The sequence below is a fragment of the Cyanistes caeruleus genome, chromosome 12 (genome assembly GCF_971803275.1).
Source record: "Cyanistes caeruleus chromosome 12, bCyaCae1.hap1.1, whole genome shotgun sequence".
NCBI classification, from domain to species: Eukaryota; Metazoa; Chordata; class Aves; order Passeriformes; family Paridae; genus Cyanistes; species Cyanistes caeruleus.
Window position 1 is genome coordinate 10709493 of NC_141712.1, and position 27111 is coordinate 10736603.

Sequence of the window (27111 nt, forward strand, 5' to 3'; positions counted from 1 at the left end):
ATCAAGCAAGCAACCAAAAAATACAACCAAAATCCCCAAAAGCAGAAAAAAACCCCACCAAACCACCAAAAATCAAATGTCAGATTAGTAGAATATTTGTTCTGTGACTAGTAGAGCATAGTTATTAAGCCATGATGTCTTTCTTTAAAACCAATTTTAAATCAAGGTTCCTGTACTGCCATCACTTACACAAGGTTGCTCATAATTGCTCCTTGCAATGCTTTGATTAATTAAATCACACTAGAGATTGTTTCTTAGTAACACACCTGGTACACTCTTTGTTGTTGGCGTTCATTAAAACGTTGTGTTTCATGCTGCTTTGCAGCGTGAAAGGATATTAATCAGCTAAATTGCCATTAAGAGTCATATCAATATTTGCTGCACACTGATTGTTTTTCTAAATCTTCAACAAAGGACATTTCACTGAAATCTCAGGTTGGTAACTAACCATATGACAGCAAAGTCAAATTAAAATGTTTTTTTTTCTCTCTGGAAATAAATAAAATCTAGCACAGAAGCTGAAAGGCAAAGACAGTGTGTAGAGGTCAGTGGTTTTTGGTCAGCTATTTAAGACAAGGAGTGGCAATGTTGAATAAACTAAAATTAATGTGCAGAAAATATTTTTAAAAAATAAGTAAATAGAAGCTCTCATTAACGTCTGTTCTGTTTCCTGAGCAGAAAAGGCTCCACTTTGTAATGCAACATTGGTAATTATGTTCAGTTTCAGAGCCTGAGCTGAAAAAGTGCCCAGGGAATCAAATGTTATGTTTCATTATTAATGTGAATGAGAATATGTTCCCAAATATTTCTCCTTCCTAGCAACAGTCTGTTTACATGTGATCAGCAAACACCTTGACAAGTTGAAGGTGAGCCAGTAGGAAGGCAAGTGGCCATAGCACTAATTACTTTTGCTTTCTCTATGATTTGTTCTTAGATTCCTGCTTTCATATCCTACATATCAGTAAAGAGGTATTCTGCAGGGCATGTACTTTTTCTGTGCTATTTTTCTCAAACATCACAGTGTGCATCACCTAAGCTTTGTCATAGTCTTTACTACAATTATTAAGGTCTAGATTGCACTGCTTAGAATGAGACATGCCTGCAGCTGGAAGGAGAAATCTGGAATTATGCTTTCTACACTGAACTGGCACACACCTCTAAAAACTGAGAGTGAAACAGTGGTTCCAAACCATTTTCTCACACCAATCATAACACTTAAAGGAAGGGGGAAATTCTAGAGGGAACTAGCCAATCTGTCTTCAAAAATATGGATCACCCAACATCGGAGTGTTTTTGTAATCCAGAAGTCTCTTTGACAGCACATTAAAGGACATTGCATCACAGTGGAAGGATGTATGCACATATAATTGCACAAGATAAAAAATCCAGTTCCATGATTTCTTTTGGTCTCTCAGGGATGTAGTTTGATTAGTTTTACTCTGTTTCATTTTCTCCTCTTCAGGTTTGTTTTGGACATTCTGTGCTGATCGTCAATGACACCATGATCAATTTTTTCTTTCCCTGAACAGCAGCAACTGTCTTTCCACAAGAGGTTCACGGATGATCTCTGGACTGAAGTTTGCCTTAACCCAGCCAGAGTCTTTTGTCTCCCCACCATGAGATTTAAACATAAAATCACACATATTCAAGACACACACTATACTTGACTTCAGCCAAGAGATTGAGAAGCAGCCTAATGCCTTGCCTTCCTCCTTAACAGTACTCAAAACAATCCAAAACTGATCATGCCCTCCAAAAGTAACCTTTTCTTTCAGAATCATAACTTCTCACAGGTTTGTTCTGTTTTAGAGAAGACCTCTGTAGGAGATGTCTGACATTTTATTCCAGCTAGATTATTACATTTTAATTGACTATTTTAGAGCTGTTTAATCTTAAAGTTCTAAGGCTACAACTTTGTAAAATCCCAGCACAAGCAGTGGCAATAAATATTAGAAATAAATATAATTCAAAAAACAAAGGGATGATAATTCAGTCCTGCCTTGCCAAGGCTGTTGAAGCTCTCCATTTTTCCCAGAAGTAGCAGCCGTGATTGCTACCATTCACAAAGCATTGCAACACTCATCTATTTTGTCTATCTTTTCTTTAGCACATGAGCCAAGAAGAATAGTTTTGCTTGCAAATACATGTTGTCATTATTTTGCTCTGTGATTTCTATTTAGTTGTAAATCACCACAGTCTTGGAAAATGCATTAATTTGCTGATATTTAAAAAAAATGAATAAGCAGACAAAGCATCTTAATATTACAAAAAGAAAAAAATGCAGACATCATAGGAGTTTATATAAACCTTGCAGAAAATATGTATTTTTATATCACTTTCTGCTTACTCCTTTCTTGCACACACCAGTTTGTTCTACCTAGTTGTCTGCAAAACAGGCATAGCTAGTAAAGTAATGAAGCATGCTTGAATTAAGGCTTGTAATTTCTCCTGCTGAAAAACGTGGTTGTACCATTGACATTTATGAACCATAATAAACACTGAAAATTTGCCCTGAAATGTAAATTAATTCTGAGAACTCCTGACACCCTTCCTGTCAAAATGTTTTTAAATAGCTATAGATTTTCACCTTGGCAAAATTTTTATTCCTGCTTGGAAAAGCCCATGAAGCAACAGATAAAACAAATACAAACCAAAGCAAACAACCAACCAGCCACAAACATACTTTGCTCTGTACAGAAGGCTATAAATGATTATGTAATTATGTATGTGAGTTTCTTGGAATGTGAGAATGCCCAATTAGAGCTAAGTAAATCTCTTTCATCAGGTAGAAGATTCGGGTTTTATTCATTAATTCTGATCTTTATCATGCCACATGCAGCAGCAGATGTTATTTGTGTTTGAGCTGGAACTGGTGATGCACAAGTCCTGTCTGCATACACCTGCTCCATAATACACCTAAGATACAATAATGCAATTCTCCAGAGTACTCCTTCCTTGGAGGAAACACTGGCCATATGGTTACTGTAAATCCAGATAACCTCAGAGGAAGCCATACTACAGAGCAGAGCAACAGAAGAGGTGGTTGGCTCATTTCAATCCCACCACCAGATTTTTCAGCTTTTCTCCTGGAGATTATCAGTAACAGATTTTACTGGATCTCCTTCACGAGACCTATCAGCAGCAGACATGCAAGGAGGGGACCCCCGTTCCACACACGGTGACTCCAGAGGGGTTACTCCAGGAGAGATCCTCGCACCCCTACACCTGCTTGCCCAGGGAACGTGAGGCCAGACTAGAAGTGGCACAGGGGACAAGGCCTAGGGGCAGGAGGGCATTGTATCCCCAGCACTGCTGCTCTGCTCAGTGTTTCCAGGAGGACCCAAGCCACAATGAACAATGGCCCTCTGAAAAGTGGATAAATACTCGGTGGTTATGACGCACATGCACTAATGATTAATCCTGTCCTCAGCTAAAGACCTCCAAATGTATTCAGGTATTCCACTCTCCAACCATTACTGCTTATTTAGTATAAAAGGACAGTGAGAAAACAATGTCTACACACTAATTATCAGAATTTTCAGAAGTATCTAATTTGCAAAATTATGTAAACATCAGAAGCACAGACATCCAGATGCCAGTCACTGAAAGCTCACAGGAATAAAGGAGGCATCCTCAGATGCTCTTGGTAAGCTCACCTTAGCTCATTTTATAGTAGCATTTACAAAGCAGAGCTTTTCTGAACTCATGAGCTCCTGCATTATTCCCATAATGTTTTATGTCTAGTTTCATTTGTTACTGATTTAACTAGTAAAAATATGCCACTAGTGATCTGTTGATAATCTTAAGGTTCTGGACCAACTATGTTTAAAAACAAAATTTGAACCAAACCTGGGAAATGCAAACCATCTTTAATCTTAATTTATTTACAGCTCTGCACTTCTCAGGGTTACTAATAGCTGTTATAAAGCTTCAGTGCCTTGCATTTATTGATGGGAAGATTATTGCTTCTAGTCTTTTTTCTTATCTGCTGTATCATGAGTAAATCATAACCAGCCAAACCAAGGTTAAAAATCAGAAGATGCATTTTAATGAGATCCTGAAAAAAAAAAATAAAAAATTAAAACCACCTTCCATCTATGGAAAAGAGTTGTTAATTCATCGAATTTTGTGGATTCCATGAACTGATAAGCTCTGCAGCTCAGGCAACTCTGAAATTAAATTAGATTTCAGAAATGAATATTTCATCTTTAAGATACTGTTGCTTGGAGACCTGGGAAAGAAAGGGTGATTTAACACAAAGACATGGAAGTTAGTTACATGTGGCATCATTTTCCACTCCAACAGGCTCTGGAACATACCATAAAATGCCCAGAACAAAAACTATGCCACAAATGCAAAAGAATGTATGTCACACATATTTTTTCTGACATCTCCTCATTCCATTTTAGCCTACTTTCAGCTCAAGCAGCTCAGTTTAACACCATTTAAATAACACTGAAAAAAGAAATAAAGCATAAAAGCAAAATTACCAAAATTCTTCATATCAAAGTTCTGTTAACTCTTCAGTAATATCTCTATCCAAAAAGAAAAACCTGACCTCTCCTGTTCTAACCCTTCCTTTTAGTTCTCATCTTAGACCTCCCTCATTGCTTCCTGTTAAATCATGTTGGCATTCCTGTGTGTTCACTATACACAGATTTCCATTTCTCAATCTCCATTTTCCCAAACTGCTTTGCAATTAAAGAACCAAGGTGCAAGTGCACGGTTTATAAGTATATCAGGAACAAACAAACAAACAAACAAAAAAATCTTCAGATTATCCAGATGAGCAAAAAATTGAATATATTTTACTGTCATGGTGCAATACATTGGGGAAAAAAAATGTGGGTGTCTTCCATTTGTTGCAAAGCTTCCCACTAGTGATCCCTACAAAGAAGTTGTAATTTTATTTGTGGTTTGCAGGATGAAATAGCTCCACATTAAGCAGAAATAGACAATAAGAGACAGACACTTATCTGTGAATAATTTGTATCCCCTGTATGATATTGAGGATAACCACCTTTTTTAAAAAAACTGGGAGGGGGATCAAAGAGGAAGCCAAAAGAATTCCTGTTCTCTGCTGTACATTTGAATGTTAGGATAGGTGGTGGATAAGCTATCTGTTCACCACTGAGTGTCATCTTACAGGCTGGGTTTGATTATAGACTCAATCTTAGCTAGGTAGCTACATCATTAAAAAAAGAAATTGAAGAAGTGGGGGCAGGAGGAAATAGCAAGCACATCTAAATTTAGAGTAGTGTGCTTCAGGAGTCTTATGGAGATGAAAGTGAACATCTGCATTAATGGAAATATGTTGTTTCTACATTGCACATGTAGTGAAGTGATCACACAAAACAAGACAATTTCTTGGAATAAATGACAAACAGCAATTTTTACTCTGGCAGAAGGCAACTTAATTTTTGCAAAGTAAGATTTCAGCTGAACAGGATTCAAGGACCAATAGTAATGTATGTATTTGTATGTACATTAGAAATTTCATAGTATTTTTTTATTTCTTGCATTGAAATTTCTTGAGGAAATATGGGCATTTCCTGCTTTTTTATTTGTCTTCCCGCATTAGGCTCCAATTTCAGTGCTCCCAAAATGAGCTCTAACCCCATTGCATTTATTTTTGCTGGTTAAGCTGTTTTATTCAGTTTCTGTACTCTATAGAGCAGGCACTATTCTTCCTTTCAGACAGGAAAAGTTTTAATTTTTTTTTAAATAGCTACAAAAAGTAGTTACATAATAATGAGACTATTAGATATCATCAGTGTCACTTCACACGAGACAAAAAGCCAAATTAAATGCAAATATGTGATTACAACAAAATTGTCATACCAGATTCCAATATCTTTGTCCAGGTGTTTCTGCTGCCATTTGACACTCAAGGATTTTAAAATCTGCTATTTAAATAAGGTTATGACCCACACAGCACATTGGTAAGCCAAATTGAATTGAGCATCAGTATAAAATACTGAAATGTTAAAATTGAAAAAATATTGATCTCCTAATGCTAGTCAAAGACACAAATGAACCCAAATAAACCTTAAAATTAGTCATAGTTTCATCTTAATTTGTGTATTCCTCGAACTTATGGCTGTTTCATAGAACACACACCCCAACATATATATATATATATATATATATATATATATATGTTGGTATATAACACAGCTTCATGATGGCTGAATCAGCACACAGACATCCAATATTTCTGTCATTCGTGAGAAATGTTGCTACTAACACACTATGGACTCAGTCCATTCTGTAGGTGTTATCTTAAAACACCAAACCATTGTGATATGCCAACAAAAGCAACTGAAGGCACAATTCTAGCATTAGACAGACTGTATTGAAACCAGCTGTCTCGGAGCCCAGATGGGATCTGTCAATGCTTCATTCCAATTCCTTTCTTCTACTGAAAACTGATAGGCAACCCCAGGCAAAAAGTGACCCCACATAACTCTGCCCAGCCTCTGCTCTAATAAAGCTGTTAAACCAAAGTAGTAGTTTATGCTTTTATCAGTTTCAAGTATCAGGGTAAATTGCAAATCAATACACATTTTTATCATCATCTACAAGTTACGGCAAAAATAAATCCTGTGGCAATTCTATTTAGTTTTGAACTAATCTGAACAGAATTTCATTATAAATAGAAACCTAGGCAAGAAAGTCTATTATTTGGACTTCTGATATTTATCTCTTTGCCACAAACCATTGAAGCCACTAGAAATTACTGTAGTTAGTCAGTATTCAGCCTTACTGTGATATCACCTTTGGGGATCACCAGTAGTGTAATGGGTTACAGCTCTCTTTCCTCTTATATGTCTTTATAATTGGAGATTTAACGGTGTCAGTATTTCATAGTAAATTTTTACAGCCATACTATTCTTACTTCTAGTAGATTATGAATGACATGCTGTTCACATTATTACATCCGTAGTAGCTTGAGCTCACAGATGCTGGATACACAGTTATTTCTGCCTTGGACACGTAATCTAAAATGTTGCACACTTTTTTTAGAAATCCATTTTTATAAATTCTTTTCTAGAATCCTGTTGGATTACATATTCCATGTCAAACCAACCAGACCCAGAAGCACAGATCATAGCCCAGAAGAAATCAATAGCAACACCCTCACCAATTTCAGCCGAGAGGTTCAGGGGAACAGTATCTAGAACAACCCTTGTATAGAAAGTGTGCACTTAATAAAGAGCGGTGAAAGGCTTGTTGGGATGCAGGCCTGCCCTGAATCTGGAGTCTTCATTGGGGTATAAAAGGTTTTGTTTTCAAGTTGCTGATTCTCTTCACTTATTTCTCTGGGATTTGAAGCTGGGTTTGCCAGTGATCTAAAGCAGGACTGTCCTACAGCAAGGTTTGGCTCTGCCTGTTTAGACTGGATCTTGAACATCCCTTGGAACATTCCTCTAAAGGTTCAAACCTGCTGAAAAAACAGCACTTATTATCATAAGCATATCCCTTTTAGTGCTATTATCTTGTTCCTCCAAGGTAACAGGTTTGTCTGTTCTCCAGAAAATATTCACAAAGACTATTAAGTGAGTATTAATGCATGTTCTACTAATGCCTTTCTGGCCCTGCAGATCACTTTTCAGAAAATGGCCCAAGAATTGGTTATTTGCAGACAGAAAAATGGGTACACACTCCCCTCTGCCTGACATTACAGGCTGCTCCATGGCCTTTAGTTCTCCAGCCACCTGGGATTATATGTGCCCCACATGGAACAGCCAAACCATGACTCCTGTCCCTGCCTCACCCACTCACACCAGACCAGGAGCTGAACTGACCCCCGGACTGGGAAGCCTGCCACACCCAGGAACATTGCAGGATCATGGACATTTTTTGTGAACACAAGGTTTTAATGTGATATGCTAATTTGTTAAGACTGCCTCATCACTTAATGTCTGCATTTCCTCCCAAAACTTCTCAGTCTTAAATTCAAAGGTTCCTTCCTCTTCAGTGGTTGAGGATTGCTTGCCACTGGAACTTTCATGGAATGGCTTTCTCACACCTCAGTCAATCTCAGAATCTGAAATCAATTCATAAAACACCTGATGTGACATAACGCAGCATGACTGATGAAACACTGTATGTTGCAGTACAATCCAGTATCTACCCTTCTGAAACAAATCTCCCCACTCTGAAGGAGAGGGGGGAAAAAACATCAGACTTGTTTCTCCTTATTTATCTCTTTTCAGCTTCTCAGCAAATTTGACTAATAACTACCAGGCCCCCCAACTGGCAAACCATTGTCTAAAACGTAGAATATGGTGCTGGTACAGACTAGAAGGCTGTGTATGTGTCTTTTTGTGTGTGTGTGTGTTTGGGGGGGACTGGGATAAAGGATTTATTTTTGTGTGCTTTTTGCTGTTGGGGGTAGGATGGGATGGGGTTTGTTTTCTTTGTTAGTTTTGTTTTCAGTTGGGACACACCTGCAGTACATGGACCACTCATAATGTTTTGGGAGAAACACAGATGTCATCTGGGTTGATGAAGATGAAACCCGGGGTCATCTTAATTTTTAAACGGACACAGAACTTCTGCAAGTGAAAAATATTTCCTCTGAATCAGTTAGGTAAACAAAAAGTAATGTTAAGGACTGAACTGATTTCTCAGATTTCCAATCTCCAAGACCAGGACAATAGGAAGCAATCAAATGAGCTTTATTCCTGTGTACAGTGGTTTCCGCCTTTAGTTTTTCAGTAAAGCAATATATGGTTTACAAATAATACAAAGTAATCTAATTGAAGCGGTAAATTGGAGAAAATTATTAAAATCCATGCATATTTCTGGACTAATCAAATACATGACTAAGTAGCTATTAAAGTTGATTTGACATATAATTTAGGGTTTAAAAGGCAGAAGACACATTGTGACACCAGCAGAAGTGTTGCATTGCAACTGAAGGGTGATACTACTTAAAGGGATTTACTTCTTTAAGACTTGCCTCAGATCTTACAGATAAACAGGTTCTTCTGTTCTCATGTTGAAAAACTTTGCTCACTGTGAAGAACAAACAGGAACATAGCACTGCAGCCCACTTCTGTGCCATAAAACATTTCCTTGAATCTTTCCAAGTGATTGAGAAATATATATATATATATATATGTGTCCCTCCTTTTCCCTCAGGCTCAATCCTGGTAACAGAGCAAGCCCAGCAGATTTATGTATTTGCTTTGTTTTTAACATTCAAACTCCTGTTTTCAACATCCTTTGAATCAGGGCTGTGTAAAGCCTGAAAAAGTTGAGGTCCTAGATCAGCTTAGAGTTAGGGATGCAAAGGTAAAGCTCAAACATACTCACAAAAACAATTGATGAAACTACTCATTTTCAGCTTAAAATCAGAGATTCAGCAGCTTTTTTATGCATCTAAAATGAAGCTGGTACCTTGTTTTGGGGGCAGAATTTGGTGCCAGAAAGAAAATCTTCTTCCTTCCAAGTGTAATTGGGGGGAGGAAGGATGCACAAAGAAACATGTACTATTTTCTAACAGACATTTTCACAGGCTCAGTGTTTCCAGCTTTCAAGATAAACCTCTCGACTTTGCTTTGACATTAATTTCTGATAAATGCCTCAGGTTTACCTTGGCATTTAACAAAGCAGCAGGAGACCATTATCCTGTGACAACGCTCTATTCCACTGATACTATCTCTTAATTGGAGAAAATTTCTCTTCATCTGAAAATGTTTGGCAAGGTTCCCCATAAAAAACTATGGTATATCTAAGTTGTTAGCTTTAATAAGATAGGGAATAAAATACCCAGAGCAGATGTAAATCAAATCTTTCCTATCAAGTTGCAAAAAACAAGCCCATTGTTGCAGACACCACTGTGAACCCCAGCTTTTAATTATTTATACGAATATTTACATGATAGGATACTTGAAGGATGGTCAGTGCTATAGATAATAATGCAGCTCATTTGTAAAACAGAGCAAGTAGAAACCAGTGTCAATTGTCAGAACAGCAAAAATTATTTTAATTGCTTTTGCACATAAGTGACACCAGTAGCCTCACTGTCATAAACAGAAGATGACACACAACTTGGAGGAAAAAAATAGAACTAAAAGAGGTGACTTAGATGTTCAAGAGATATATACACACTAGCTCCCAGGTTCTGCCATTAATCTGCTTTGCATCCACTTGGTTCTCTAGTAAGATCGCAATAATGTTCTTATCTCCACACTCGTCCCAGGCCCATGGAAGCCAATTGCCCTCTTGTTGTGGATAAGTTCAGGGCCATGGGGTGTTCCTGCCCATTGAGTGCTGCTGGCCTCTGGAGGGATGATGGAAGCCTTCATTCACAGATTTGATTGCACCACTATTTCTCCCCTCCTGCTCAATTAGTTGATCCACATGTAAATGCAATAACCAATATGGTACCTTGTACAATATTAACCTCCCGCTCAGTCCAGCCCAATATTTCATTGCCTCAGTTCTGTATTGTGGAATCCCCTTGGGCTCAGGTAACATACATGGTCTTTCTCCACTGCTATCATCTACAGAACAGGAGCCCTTCATGTGCAACAGCTTGAAAAAAACTTGTGCTATTCAGGTCTCAGTCATTCTACTGCATCAGTGGAAGTTCAGCAGCATCAGCAGCATCAGCAGCATCATCTTATTCCACCTGCCTGAAATATGACCCTGGTGATGTTTTCTCAGGTGTGCCTCATCTAAAAATCTTATTATCAAGCCCTTTTTCCCTGCCACCCCCCCAGGAAAAAGATCACTAACAAAAGCACAAAATAAACAAAGACCTCAGCTAAATTAACAAATACTCCATTAGTGACTTCCTACCACAAAAAATTCCTTGCTATTGTCCCTTCCTTGTTCACCATTAATTTCTTCTATTAATCCAAATCTTCTCCAGGTTAACTAACCATTTCCCAAGGGGTAGTTTATGAAATGGTTTACTGAAATCCAGAAAATTAGATCTACTGCCTCTCTATTGTCCAGATTATAATTTATCTTCAAGAGCATCCTCTCTCATTCCATTTAGCAAATGTGATTTTAGCAATGCTCTTAAGCAAAGCAAGACTTCACATTTAAGTTATGCTCTTCCATAATGAAAAACAACACATTTCAAGTATTGGTAATAATTACATGCCTGCTGATCAAGAATTCCATCAAGAACTACATCTCAGCCTAGGCTGGGTTTTGGCTAAATGTAATAAAATTTTACTCTTCATTTTTCAAACTCCAAACCAAATTTAAGTCTGGGAAAGAAAAAAAACCAAACCAAAAACATGCTAGAACAACCAATTCAATAATTAATAAAATTGATTCTTTTCCAATCTTATTATTTTTTATTTTTTATTTTTAATTAACCTTACTTTTCCTCTGAACTTCTCTTGGAGATAGAAAGATTTTATCCTATTTATCCCAATGGATAGTTGAGACCATATGCATAAATGTCCCAAGGACATTTGATCTTGACCCAAGGGCAATATTCTGTTGTGGAATGATGATATTCTTTGCTCATGCTGTGTGCCAAGTTGCACCAACTATCTACAGAGAACCAGCCTTTGGTTCCCAAAATTGGCCCCATTTGTTGGGTTTGGATGAATCAGCAGGAAAAAGCTCTGCCATTCTCTTCCATGGCAGCAACAAGCCCCCTACCCATTCCTTTCTGTCGCTAACAACACCGCCCACTGGGAATGCAAAGGAGGAATGCAGGGCACTACAAAGGCTGCACAGCTGTGTGTGCACACTGCAGCTCCCCTCTTATTCTGTAAGGGAAAGCAATTCCATACATGGCCTCACATGCAAAAGCAGTGACACTGATAATGTAATAGGCTGCTCTGTTTCTTCTGATGGCAGGGACAAGTAGTGTACAAATGGAAGTGAACACAGGAATGAGAATATGGAATAGACAGTCTCCTATAACTACCTGTTACAGAGAATACAGGCCTTCAAGTAAGAGATCTGCCTGGATTAATGACATTTTTAAATAGTGTGGTTCACATAGCCATCAAACTTCCCTGCACTTATAATTGCTGCTCTTCCTTACCATCTACCCTTGGAGGGCTGGCTAAAAACTATCTTAGTAAAAAATGTGGTCAACCTTCTGTTCTCCTGTCTCATTTTCCCTCAGTCCTCCAGTCTCACAGAGCTCCTCCTTTCAAACAGGATCATTAAAAAGCTTTGAGTCTGTTGTTCATGTTGTATCTCAATGAATTAGACTGTAAAACAGGGGAGGGATGATGAAAATCCTGCTTCCATTTGATGCTTAATTAATTTAGTATTTCTCTGTTTGCCATACTTTATAATACAACGTTTAGCAATATCTATACCCTTTAGAATGTAAAATACTGTTAGCCTGAGAATGCCATGGATGTGGTATTTTATAATGAATGAACTGTATTCACAGCCAGTCTCAAAAATACCGTTTCTGTATTTCAGCAACATTTGTTGCTGAACAATCTGTTTTATATTTCAACAATGTTAAAAATGCAAACTATGCTGTGCTTACAGGAATTAGCAAATTGTTTTTTAGGTCTTTTTTGATGAGTGGTTTTGCTTGTATTTTTTTGGTTGGTTGTTTTTTGGTTTATTTTTTTTTTTTTGAGGAGCTAGGTTCTTTGAAGTCTCTAACACCTAAAATACTGCATTCACTGTCAATTTATAAACATTTAAGTTTGTGATATTATCAGTGTTGAGGAGAATAACTTAAATATAAACAGTATAAATCCATGTTGCCACTGTAGGCATATGCAGCACAAACATCTTATCTAGACCAAAGTTTGTCGACTTAGCACATTGTACTTGATGCTGTGTGTCACCTGTCTCTTGTTTGTCTATAGATTAACACAAAAATGTCATTGCAAACTAAGTGAATAGGGCATAGACTAAGCACCTGCCACTTTTAAAACTCTTTAGAAGACTCTCTTGTTTATTTTGTAAGCACCCAGGGGTGCAGTTAAATAACTGCATTGAAACAAACAATACTGGTGATTATTGAGGAGGCTTTTCACATGAAAATTCACTTCAGGAAAAAAAAAAAATGTTTTGCAGATGTAGAGAAGAAAACTGTATCACTAAGAACCACTCAAAATACTTTGGTGGACCAAAACACCTTTATTTTTCTATTGGCAATCTGCCAAGTTCACTGTCGTTTGAAAAGAATTCTATAGCTGGAGGCTAAAGCAGAAACTGCAATGATTTAAAAGAGAATTGGCTACAGTAAGAATGATAAAGCACCATATCGTTAAAATGCAACTGGCATCTTAGCCTCCCTACAGCTCTTGAAAATGTGCTTACTCCTCAACTATTTACCAAGAAAGGAACAGAAACAATTGAAATCCCACAATATAGAAAAATGTTAAAGAACTTAGAAAATAAGTACATGCAGAATAATTTGCTGGTAGGACAGTTAAAATAACGATGCATTATACATGTCCAGATTGCAAAGAAGAGCATATAAAAATACATAGCTGAATTTAGTTTCATATTAATTTATCTCAGTTAAACATATAGCAAGTGAATTAATAATGAAGGTCCACTCACATTTAGAAAATTAAACCTGCTTTATTTGCAGCTTGCAGACTAAAACATTTAAATGTTGTATGACTGATAATATTTACATTTTAATGCTTGGAGAATCATCAACTGTTTTCTAAACTGCTTGGAAAATTAAATTTAGAAAGTCCATGCATCAAAGCCGTGTGTAGTGGTCTCCTTTGGAAAGCTGTTTTGCAAGAGTAAGATTGTGATAGAAAATAGCTATAGTTTCAGAGTGAAGGAAGAGTTCAGAAAGGCCTTCAGCAGTTTCAGATAACAGAATTTGTTATTCAGATATTGCTTACTCTAACAAGATAATAATATGCAGGCTTGAGTCAGAAAACTGCGCAACTGTGTTTTCAGGTTCACAGGGAAGAATTTATTTACAGCTAGATGTTTAACTTGCAAACTCTGTTGGTAAGATTTCCCTCACAAAATTCAGTTTGACAGATTTCATTTGTTCGAGAACTGTGTCCAGTTTTACAATTAAATGGAGCTGCTTCACTCAGCATTTATGACATCAGATGCCATAGCAACATGATTACAAGTTTCCATCAATTTGTAGAGCTGAGTAAATAATTATCAGTGAATAATTAACTAAACAAAATTAGCCTCTTTCTCTGCTTCCATCATGTCCTCAAGCAGATTGTATTTTCTCAAATGTATTCCTTATTTAAACCACATGGAAACACTCCAGACCCCACAGAACCACATCTTCAATATGCTAAAATTTGATATGAGGTAGATGACTAGCTAAAAGACATATACAGGACTTCCCATGGGAAGGGTATACCAAACAGAGGAGGAAAAAAATAAAATAAAATAAACCAAACTGAAGAGGGGATTGTGATCTCTATATTTAAGTACTTCTGCATTTTCTTTTGTTCAGGTCTAAATATATAGGTATCCTACACCCAAATAACTCTTAACTATAAAAAATTGACTGTGCACAACATTTTAATCAGAAGTCACCAAACAATATTTTCAGAGAAGGCTCCTGGCAAGAATCTTGTGTCCAATGGGATAATAGCAGCACCTAAATGCTTAATTTAACCCCTCCCCATCCTATTAGAAAATATGCTTCATATTTCTTGGTAGATCTTGAAAAAATGCTCTCCAAAATCAGCCAGACCATATTTCTAATATAAGAGAGTTATCACTATCTTTGTCATAGGGCCACTAAGGAGAAGCCTGTCTGGTAGTAAAATATTTGTCATCTCACAAATCCAATGCCAGAAAGACTTTACAGAAACAGTCTTGCAGGACAGGAAGAGGTTGAAAATTTTAGACCTGTCAACTGCATTGGCCAGTTCTTGTTTCTTATAAACATTTCACTTGGGCTCTAGAAGGCACAGAGACAGCACAGAAGAGAGACAAGAGGCCTTACCTTTCTTTACAAGAAATGCACTAGTCACAGAGTGAAGGCAAAAAAAATCTGGAGCAGTTTTTTTATTCTCTACCCTAGTTAGAAGAAAAAGATGCAGGAAAGCTTTCTTGACAGGGGAAAAAAAAGTAAAGGTAAAGCTACAGAAAATAAAAGTGTTACAAATTCTTACATTTAAGTTATTATAGCACATAATAGTGGTCATAAGTGTAATTTAGCTCAAAAGGAAGCAAACATTGTAGTCTGGACAAATGTCATCATTAAGCCTGGCAAATCCAAGAGCAAGATTTAGCCTTCCATGTTGTTTGCATTGCAAACCTATGTGTCACACTGGATCTGTTTCCACTGAAGCTGAATGACTGCTGGGGAACCTTTCTCAGCTGAAATAGAAGAGTTTCACTTTGAAATTCAAAGGAAACAGCTCACAGTTTTGCTGGGAAACAATTCCTGACCATGTTTCTTACAGCTGGGAAGGCATTTGGTGTCACTCCCACTCATGTCTTCTAGGCTGGTCAGAAAGCAAAAAAATGCAAAGTCTTTGTGCACCTCGGTTGCAACTCAGTTGGTACCGTGTGAAGTTGTCCATTAAAAGTGATGGGGTTTTAAATTTTTTTAAAATTTTTTTTTAGTGGTCACCCTGGACAGTAACAAACAGCACAATGAGTAAAGCCTAGAACAAGTTAGTTAAAGCTATAGTAGGTACATTCCACTGGTACCTAGTGCCCCTCACCCAAATGACTCCTAGCCCTTCTCGAGGTGGATGCAATAATTTCCATGAATAATTGATCAGACAGCTTCCTTAGCCAAAACATTGCCTCACATTCTTTCATAGCTATGCTCTACCACAGCCACTAGGAAATAGGCATGTGCTGATTCCCAATTTGCATAACTGAGACAGAGACTGACCAACTTCTATGAAAGCAGAAGCAGCTCTTGGCAAAAGCAAAGATATATATCTACATTTCTGAAGACTTGACTTGCTCCCTAAGAAGCATATTTTTCTTTTTAAACCCTCCAATTTCTTCTTTTTTAATGGAAAAATGCCAATATCAAACTGTAAACAGACTTGGTTTCACAGATTTCCTGTATCTCTGTCTGGAATCCAATACCAAACTGAGTGTATATTGATATGTATGGAAAATATGAAGATGACATGATATAGCATCCACTCTGATTTAATTAGTTTTTTACCAATTTCTGGGAAAAAAAGAAATAAAATGCTGAAACCTTGAGTCAGCTGCTAATGTTACTAAAATAATTCATCTTCCAATGATGCTAAATTCACTTCTCTGAGTTCTGACAGGAAAAAAATGGAAATGGCAGCCTTCTCCTACCATCAGCATTATCCCAAAAGGTACCTCTAGACTTGATCACATTGCTAAATACACAGGTTTGTAGAGCATGTTGAAAGGGCAGTGGATAAATTCAGCAGAGATTGCAAAATATTTTGCCAATAATACTTCACCTTTTCTATAAGCCTGGTTTCTGCCATCTGATTGCTTTCATGTTGTCTGACAGACATACCTCAATGGATATTAGCTCTCTCTCTTTCAGGATAAGACAGCAGCCATTTGCCAGATGAGACAGGTAAAGCATGCAAAGGTGACAACAGCCCTTTCACCATCTCATAACAACGTCTACAAACCATGTGGCTCCTGCAGCAAACTGAGATGTTTCTTTCTGCCTCTACCTGGATCAGACACTGCAGGCAAGTTTCCCCTCACAAATAAACCCCATAATACCATTTTTATTTTTTTTTAAACATATGTCACCTGGGGACTTTCTCCATAGGCCTGCACCTGGAGCTAGCCCCAGGGCTAATGTACACAGCTTGGGAGTGGATCAAGGCAGTACTAACCTGCCTTCTCAAGTATCTGCACTGTTCCTTTTTTTTTTTCCTGTGGACAAATGAATCAAAACACTTTTCATGTGTCCTAGCAACCTGGAAACCAGACAGCAGAGACATCTTTGCCTTTGTAACAAACCGAGATCTGCACTGAAATGTTCTCTTGCTGCTGCTCCAGAAGTACAAGCACTGTCCTGCTTATGGTGCAGAGCTACATGTGGCAGCCATTTCTATCACAGCAGCGCTCACAGCTCAGCCACCCAGCTATCAACATTGCCAGGGAAAGATACATTTACTCACATTAACATATTATTTATTCATCCTTGTTTTTCCCTTCCCTGCACCCCATGCCAAAAAGCTACATTTGCACGTAATGCTTCTTTATGCTATTATGATTTAACACCTTGCTACTACAGCAATTAGATATTGAACAGAAAGTAGTGAGCAAATATAAGTACAACAGTCATATATGTTGCAAGTGTTAATGACACTTTCCAACAAATCAAAATATATGCTATTTGGCTTTCTTAAATTCTGACACAGTTCAGAACATATTTATCACAGCAGACATCACAAGCCCTTTTTCTTTAACCATGAAGCGTGATTAAGGATAAGCACATGATTCAGAAGATTTCAGGTTTTTAGGTTTGATACATATTTAGTTTCTGAGAAAAGATGACCTGATTTCAGCTGGTACAAGCTAGAGTCAACTCCCCAGTTTGAGTGGGCTTTGGATTGAGTCATCCTCTTCTGTACAAGAAGAAAACAAGATTTGTTTTCTCAAAAGAGTGATGACTCTGGATCATGTAATACCCAAATAAATATTTGCTACTCTTGTCAAAAGGACCACCAAAGAAAAGACCAAAGAGCTACTGGGCTATACATGGTAGAACACAGATATCAGAATTACAAAAGGGTTCATGGCAAAAAAACTGCGTAGCTAAAGGACAGATGTTTTGGGGAAATGTTCTCTTTATACGAGTAACCTTCAGACCTTAACCATGTGTTGGGATCTCAGTTGTTTATGTTATGTGTTCTTTGTAAATTTTGTGCACAAACACATCCTCAGTAAAAGTCTGTAGTCATCAAGAATATGAATTGTCAAAAAAACATGTAAGGATTTTTCATTTCACTGCAATAGAGGATCACCAGAGCCTGACAGGGATAGAAATGATCATTCTGATATTATCTGGTCTGTTTACAAGTAGCCCCTTAAAAAAGGTCAGTGATATGAAGTTAGAGTTGTGATAGGTTAAACTGATATTTTCATTTCACTTCATGTGCCCTACAATAAATTTAAAGGATCATTTTAAAATGTAAGATAAGTTCTGGAATATTGTATCTTTTTAGGTATCTGTAGGAAATACAGCTATGATAAATCTAACTGGATTTTACCACAGGTCCTCAAAGCAAGCCTGAAACCAGTGATAAAAAAGTAAATTCTACAAAGACAGCTTAACTATGAGTATATTGGCCAGTATAACATCTGAAATCTAAATGTGTCATTGCAGATTGAGTCATTTTATATCTCCACTTAGGTGTTAAAAAACAGTGCACACAAACACACAACTGTGGGAACTGAAGGCGGGTGGTGGGCAGAGAGAAGCAAAGCTGCATCACACTCCGAATGAGCCACAATGATTCAGAAACAGAACCTGACCTCTGCATTCAACTCTCCCTGGTATCAAAAAACAGTAGATGGTTAGGAAGATGACTTTATCATTCCTACACATCTGAAAACATTGGAAAATAATTTACTGTCATCTGGAAGCATTATAAAAACACATGCAGAAAAACAAAGAGATAATAGCAGGCCTTTGTTACCTGCTAAGCACATATATATTTTGGTGATTTTTAATTAGACGTCAGAGGAATGAAACTGCTGGCTAGAAAACAGACTGACACAGAACTTCTCAACAATGTTGAAAAGTCCCTTAACCTTTCTCAGTTTTAATTTATCCATTCATGACGTGGGGCCAGTGATATTTAGCTGCCTAACAGGAGTTATAGCCTGCAATAAAAGGCTTGTTTGATACTCAATAAAGACTCCAAAATATGTCAATGGTAGAGGCTAAGGTTTTACTAGGCTCTACTAGGTCTTAACACTTTTCCTCCAAGTTCTGCTCTTACTGGAGGAGATGACCAAAAAAAACCCACCAAGAGATACTACAGTTCCTAAGCAGAAGAAGTGTAGTTCCTGGGGTAAACTCTACAGGACACCAGGGCAGAGACACTGCTGAAGCCCCCTTGCATTTCCACCCCCACCCTTTCAGGGCACATTAAGTTTTCTTCAAATAATTCCACAAGGCATTTTCCTTACTCACTAGACCGACATGGTTCAGTATACAAACGTAGTTTGTCATTTCTGCAGGACTCTTGTTTATATCCTTTGGAAAAAATTGTTCTAGTCCTCTTTGGTGCAAGTTATTTTTTCCTCTACCTTTTTGACTTTCAGTCTACAGGAAGAGCTACTAGACTCCTAGGAATGAAGATTAAAGCACTTTAACTTCCCAGGATTTCAAAGGGAGGACTAGTTCACATTCCTATATACCCTTTAATTCTGAGCATCTCACAATGATGATTACATTTGCTTCATAATCAAGAAATATCAATATTCAACTCTAAAAAGAGACCTTACCAGCTCTTTGCTATGCAGGACTCTGGACAATAGAACAAACTTTACATGACAGAACTGGAAAGAGAGCTGTGTTGTCTGAAGTGGCTGGTTCTAACCAGACAGCATCCTGCCTTTCAGTGCCCTTCCTTGCTGTGATTATTTTACACTTTTTCTCAACCTGATCTCTAGCTGCTCCTGCTTCAGATACTGACAAAGCCTGTCCTGGGGAGAGGACTATGCATTCTATAGTCAGCTGTTTGTTCTTTATTTGTTGAGACACTTGATGCCATGAAGTTGAAGACTCCCTTATACCAGAGTCTGGACACACTCAAAGGTAGCCTGGAAGAGCACTTAATTCCTCAGAGATCCCAGAGGGTTTTCACTTCTACACCTCAGTTTAAATAATGTCTTCCTATTTGGCTGACCTAGTTCCATTCCAGGATTCTGTTTCAAATCTTTTGGGATTTAAAGAAAACCACTAGACCAAACTGTAAAACTAATTCTCACCTTTTGGAGTCCTCTCTGGTGAACATCCACAATTATTCCCATGATCTCTGCATCACTAGACCATGAAGGGTGAAGGGAAGGCTTAGAAAAATCTACACACTTTTAGAGATCTCAATGTAGCTTTCGAGGGACTAATGGGGCCACCACTAAGGAATCCATCATTCTCATTGTCCACTCACATATGCTAGAAGAAAGCAAGGGTAGCACCACTATGTTAATTTAGTAACACTGTGTGTTGTAAACTACTGCCACCTAAAAGGCTTTTTCTGGAAGAAACAAAGACAGCAAAAATTCATTGGAGAAAAGGAATACAGTCTTATATTACTGAGTCAGATGAAGATCAAAATATAAAGTGACAATTCAATTCGGTTCAGATCCTATAGCTAAATAAATATATAACACAGTTATTTATTTAATAACCAAAAATATTCTGAACCCCTGGTCTGCCACTGGAGTTTGGTTTCCTGTTGTATTCATACAATATTCCTGGAATCAGCACAAAATCTGTTTGAATATCACTGTAGCACTTAGAAAAATTCTGTCACCAGTGTACCCAAGCAGCAAATGCATTTTTGATGTTATGCAGCAATACATGCCTTGATAGAAGAGATGAAGATGCAGCCCAAAGTGTTAAAAAAAATCAGAGAACAACATTTGAGCAGATGAAGATGCACTCCTATTTTTCTTTCTTTTTCTTTCAATCTTCCTTAGCTCAAGACACATATTCCAGATATATAAATGATATATATGTAATGCAGAGTAGTTAATACAGATGGAGAGAGACTGGCATGGCGCTTATCTAAATGGATACTGAGATTTCAGGATACCTATTGCACTCTAGCTGATATGAGCTAATCTAGCTGATAGGAGCTTCAGAAGCTGTGAGTCAAAACTGACTTCACAAAACCTCAACAGCACTTTTCACCTTTGCCAACAGTCATTGTGTGAGCCAGTGTACAGTTCTGTGCCAAGGGCACATCATCCAGACTTTTCTATTTCAGCTGAAAGAAAACCCAGTATCTGATAAGCTAACATGATGAATGTTCCAAGGACTGCACGACTAAGCAGAAAACCAAAAAGCTTCAGAACTTTCCTGATCCTTAAATTCCCCCCAATTTAAAATACATTTTGCAAGTCTTACTAATGTGTATATACACACACATTATGCTGCCTACTATGCTCTGAAAATACTGAATATTCAGAACATGAGTTCTATATTAGTCAATGTTAAATGCCATCAAGGAAAACTGACATCCCTGTTAAGAAACAAACAAAACCCCCGGTAGTGCACAAATTTATTTGTAAGGCATGATCTGAAACATGCTATTATAAAGACAGCCTTTCAAATATTCATTAACTTCCATAAAACATATTACTCCTTCAGAAACCATCCAATATGGCAGTGAAGCCTTGTATCACCTATTCATTTGTCCTCATTTTTCCAGCAAAAAGAGAGCATCAGATTTTATTATCATAAATACTGGATAAATATGTTGACACTACAAAGCACAAAAACAACTTAAATCCTGTGTGCTTTCTTCACTGAAGGCAAATATGGCCCAGTCACTTATCTGAAAAGCAAGGAAGAGTATAAACTGATGCAATTTTTTTAAAGTCAAACTTTTGATATGGAACTATTTTAAGATCACCTGAGCACCATCCTCTCTGCCTTCCTTTGAAGAACAGTATGAAGCACGTACAATTCAATCATTAATTCTACACTCACATGCTTTGGATAAAGGAAAAGGTCTCTGACAAAATAGACAAATCACTGGTTGGTAAATTATGAGTGATATTAACCAGATCAAGGATGCAACCACTGAGTTGCATTATAATCTAATAGCAATAAAGGGTGAAACTCCAAAGATCTGTAGCTACAGCCCTGTTCAGATAAGAATTAAAATTTGACATTTCTAGTCAGCAAGTCTCAATTTCCAGAAAATTTCTAGCTGGCTAGAAGTACTGTGATACATAGGCTTTCTTAAGAATTTTAAGAATTTTATGTCTTCATGCTAAGTGGGAAGTAGATGATACTTTTTGACCCAAAATTAAAAAAAGAAAAAAAAGGAGTGAGAGACATTGAAATAGGTTTTTATAAATTAAAAGAAAAAAAAATTATATGCTTGTTACAAAAAAATGAAAAAAGAGGAGGCTGCTCCACTGGGCTTCCATTAATTTGAGCCTGCTTTAAATTTTGACTTACATCATGTTCCTTCAGAGATTGAAGTCGACAAGGAAAATCAAGCACAGAGTCCTGGAACTGACATAGTCTGTGAGATTTCCACACAAGAGAGAGAAAAATACAAAGCCAAAAAATGACAAACCAAAAAGGATAAACCACAGCTACAGCCTGGATAAGAACAGACACAGATGAATACTAAGAAAAATAAAAAGGAACAATTAATGAGAGCAAAATTTTCCGTGTATTCATAAGAATAATGCATCCAATTTTCAAGCCAAGGACTTGATTCTGCGGGGGAAATCATTATGTTTACAGACTTAAGAGAAAATAAGACTTGTAAACTGGTAAGACAACTTCTTTTCTAAAACAGAACAAAAAGTGCAAAACAAGGAATAGTATCCAATAGGTTCAGCATTAAGCACACAAATCTTCCTGAAAGCAGGCAGAAAATCTGCCAAGTTTTTTCTTATGCATATTGAATTGAAATTCAGCATAATCCAACCTAGAAAGAAAAGCATTACAGGGTGCAATATAACTTCATAGTGAAAGACTTGTATTCACAGTGAAATGTGACATTTTTAGATTAAATGCCACCTCTCCCTCCAACATGCTTAGTGATGATCTCAACCCCTTGTTTTTTTATCTTTATGTTATTTTATTTGCCTATAACTCACTAGTGCCAATTAAAGAACTCAGAGACTTTAATTTGTGTTTCTTTCTCAAGTGCCTGTTGTAACAATGTAGAAACAGAGCATGCAAAGTGACAACTTTCTAACTTCATACTAATTGACTTCTAGTTTGCACTAGTGCAAGAACTCTAACGTGATTCAGAAAAATATTGATTTATGGTTATGTCCATCTGGTAGTCAGAGAAAACCTGACATTTGTGCTTAAAAGCAAGAAATGTAAGTTGTCTCAAACGTACAGACTAAGTATTAAATTCAGTTTTCCTTGAAAGTGGTCAGGAAGTTTCTTCTTCCACAACAGCAGAAGAGACTTTTCTATGTTAACCATCAGTAGATGAAATAATTTCATTTATTCTAACTTCCATTAGAACAGCAGAAGTGAAGAAACATTGAAGAAATTACTTTCAGTTTAGTTAATGAAGTAGAGTGAGATAAATCCAAAAGTCACCTGCTTTTAACTACAAATTAATCCATGCAGTGATTATGGAACCATATAACTGATTTCCTTCTATGACATAAGTAAATGTTGCCATCAAGCCCTAATAGATGGGAAACATAAGTTACATTGTGGTAGGTGTTCCTTATGATAATAAAAACTTCTTCTCCTCTCAGTGCAAAATCAACCCAATTTCCAAACCCATGCTAAGGTGAACCTTTTGAACTGCAGTAATGCAATGGTATCTACAACACAATTAAAAAGCTTTTTAACCTTTTATTGCTTGCTTTTGTCCAAGTCCTTGTCAATTAAGCATGTGTATTGAGGATTGGAAGGAAGATGTAATGAAATGTGGTCAATCACTTTCTTCTTTCTTTGAATATGTTCAATATACAAAATGTGGAAAATCACTCTTTGAAATTAACCTATTCCCCTGCAATCAAATGTTAGGTTACATTTAACAAATGACCCTTTTCTCTTAGGAGAGAAATCATTATTCATATTTTTCTCTCCTGCCCTCTGTGACTACTGCCAGAAAACCTTTTTTATATAAATGTAGAAACAGACATTTACTATAAAATCCCTAGTTCATGTACTTTATTTCTCCCTTGCCATGGCTCTTCCCCTCTCAAGAGCTTGTTGAAGTCAAGGTAGACGGTCACTTTCTCAAGCAAAGAGGGCAGCAGGTGCCAGGGTCCCTTGGTGTCAGACTTCCTTTCCTGAGCTGACCAGGGCCTGGGAAACCACTCCTTTCTGTCCTTAGATAAAGAGCCTGGCTCCATCTGGACAGGGGATGTCCCCAACCAGCCCTTGCACGTGTCACCAGCACCAGCTTGACTTTGTTCTGTCTGTGACACTTCACACTGACACAGAACAAACAGGAGCAAAGCGGGAAGCATCACTTGTGAACTGTGGCCTAGTGCTGATGCAGAGCCTGGTGCCATCACCCTGGCTTTGAGAGGAGCCCTTGTGCTCAGGAACCAGGGCCAAATCCCACCCCAGAACCTCCAAATGGGTTGGTGCCAGGGCTGTGGGGCCACAGGGCTGTGTGCAGGCCATTGTCAGGGCAGTGGTGGGGTGATGCCCCTGTGCCATACACTCAGCGGGCTGAGGGAAGGTCTGGGAGGAGGCACCATCCTCCCTGCAGCCATGGACACCAACAGGGAGCTTGCTCATGGGCCCAGGCCCTCCTGGCACCGCAGGGAACAAGCAGCATGCACCAGCTGGCAGAAGCTCCTTTGTGTGGTGCTTCCCATGGCCTCACTCTCATCCACTCTCAAGCTGGATCCAGCAATCTCTGATCCAATCACAAAATAACGGAGAACAACGCAAAATTAGAGCAGTCCCACAATATGTTTTTTTAAAAATCCCCTTTTCTCAGAGAGAGGTATTCACAGTGTGGCACATGCAGCACAAATGCCAGCATGTGAGGGCCTTACTTTGGAAAACCAGGCCACAGTTTTCCTCTTAGATCCTGCCTGGATTTATCTTGTTTTCAGCCCGCCAGACTGAGCCAAGCACTCAGATGTGGAGATTTATCCCATAGCCATTGCAGCTGGATATGTTCCATTCTCTCCATTAAGACCATTTACATAAGAGTGCATTAATGTACTTCCAGGTGTGCTGAGCTCCAGAATCCACCACTTTGTAGATTTCCATCCAATGTTTTTGTAAGGCTTGCCCACAAACCTGACTTGGACAGAACTCTCCAGTTTTATTAAAATTCACATGTGTCTCACTGGAGATGACTGCATGACCAGAACACCTCTGAGGACCTCTTGCAGAAAACAGAGCACAGAGGTTTTGGGTTTTTTCTCCTGCCATTTATAACTCCTTGCAATAAGCTACTGTTTAGGGGCCAGCAAACTGAACTGTTAGAAATGTTTTAGTTTGTGTAGCTGCTCTAGACTGCTTAACCCATGAAAAAAAAAATACAAATACACACCTAGTAGTTCACTACAATATAAACATATTGCCATCACTGGCATGTCTTTGAGTACTGGAAGTGAAATTGCCACAAAAAGATTAATAGTAACCACCACAGAGACTTTTGTTTAACAACTGCAAAATAATAGCAACAGTAATATGCAATGAAATCAAGGCTTTTTTTTTTTTTTTTTCCTGCAATAACATGCTGTTTATAGCAAAACACAATAAATGCTATCAATTAGAAAGAAATAATAAACAAGAAATTGGCTTGATGAGAAAGCCAGGAATTCACAGGATATATATACCTGGGTACAAGACTCAAACAATTCTGCCCATATGAAAATAAGAAACCACCTGCATGTGTTGTTAATGCTTTACGAATTACAAAGATAGAGCTATTAGCATGGTTTATAGGCTATGCACCACACTATTCTTTATCAAAAAATGCTAATTTAGTGTCTCAGCTAGTCCGCAGATGCTTTATTGTATCATGATCATTTAGATTCCACTTTTCTCATGCCACAGTCAGATATTGTGAAAAATCAAGTTCCATTTAAAGCATCCATTGTTATCTCACAAAGTAGCACTTCATGCTACTACTGATGTGTTACAGACTGTTAACAGTAATTTAGTTTTAAATGCCAGTGCATGCCAAGTGTTCTGGATATGAATACTAACAGGATGAAGTTATGCAGGTGTAGAAATTTAAAAGAAAAAGAAAAAAACTCCACACCACCACCCACACCACAACCCACACAGGAAATGACTGCCAGCTCTTTGAGGGAGGACACAGAGCATGGGACTTCTCTCTTTGCATTTTTGCTCTATGAAATTAACTATTCCCTTCACTCATCAGTGGAAATACCTCCTCCAGGGATGTCTGAAGACAGGTGCTAATAACCCAGTTATTATTTATACCTCTGCACTGAATATAAAGAGAAATTAAGTATTAAATTTTGGTGGCTGTTTATCTTAGAGTTGGTCAAGACCACAGCTACAGCATATTAGTGATCCTCATAGCTACACATGGTGCTTTATAGGCTGAGACATCCTAAAACCAGTATATGAGGTCTGCAGCTCAGTGAAAGCTCCTACCAAACTAGTAATTTTCTCATTCTTGGAGCAGCTTCTTCTGTGTCATCTTCCACTTAGCTTGTTGTAACTCTTTGTTAAGTTCTTTTTGTTGACATCCTAACTAAATGAATTCATTACCCAAATATGTAAGCAGATGATTATAATTAATGAACAAAAAAAAGGCGATATCAAGTTAAGTAGACTCCCAGAGCTCTCAGGGGAATAAGTGGTTCCACTTAACATCTATTGCTTTAATAAGCAAATGCCAACTGACTAAAAAATACAAAAAAAGGAGCAAAGTTCAGACTCTAATGAATGCCTTACTACCTACAAACCCTGTTATTCCCAGTTCTTTCCTGCATGTTTGAAACTCAGATCAGCTAAGAATTGCTTTAGCTAAAGTAGGCCAGTCCCAATAATTGGACAAGAAACTGGTTATCTTTATAAATACCCAGTAAATATAATTAATTCAGAGGGATAATAAAGAATAGACAATGCCAAAAAAATATTGTCCATTTACCATATCCTTCCCTGTTCCTTCTCCCTGGAAACACTGCTCAAAGTGGGGCTCTACTTGGGACAGATTTTCCTAGTAGAATTGCAAGAAGATTCAATATCTGGCCTATCCCCTTTTGGTTTTAGCAACAGGGATGACAATGTGGGGGGTTGTTTTTATTAAACTGAAAATCCTGTTTGAGACACTGCCAGAAATGAAATGGTTACTGTACATTGAAACAATTCTTCACCTTTTTGTTCAATGTGAAAGGCAAAAAAATGATGCAAATATGAAGCAATGTGTCAGTTCTGCTAAATAAAAATGTGCACAGTAAAACTAAATCACATATATTGAAGTGTTATTTTGGTTTTATGGAAATGTAATCTGTGTTATGACATTTGCATTTCATATAACTGCTACGGATAACTAATCTTCC

At 37.6% G+C, this 27111-nt stretch overlaps 1 protein-coding gene across 1 annotated transcript in view; it reads right to left on the reverse strand.

The window, feature by feature from the left end:
* LOC111934607 (uncharacterized) overlaps nucleotides 1-24686 on the reverse strand; it is a 370779-nt gene extending 346093 nt beyond the window's left edge. The window contains exon 1 of the transcript XR_015275208.1: nucleotides 23750-24686. The gene's annotated coding sequence lies outside the window, so the exon portion shown is untranslated. The remainder of the gene's footprint in view (nucleotides 1-23749) is intronic.
* Between the last annotated feature and the right edge of the window lie 2425 nt (nucleotides 24687-27111).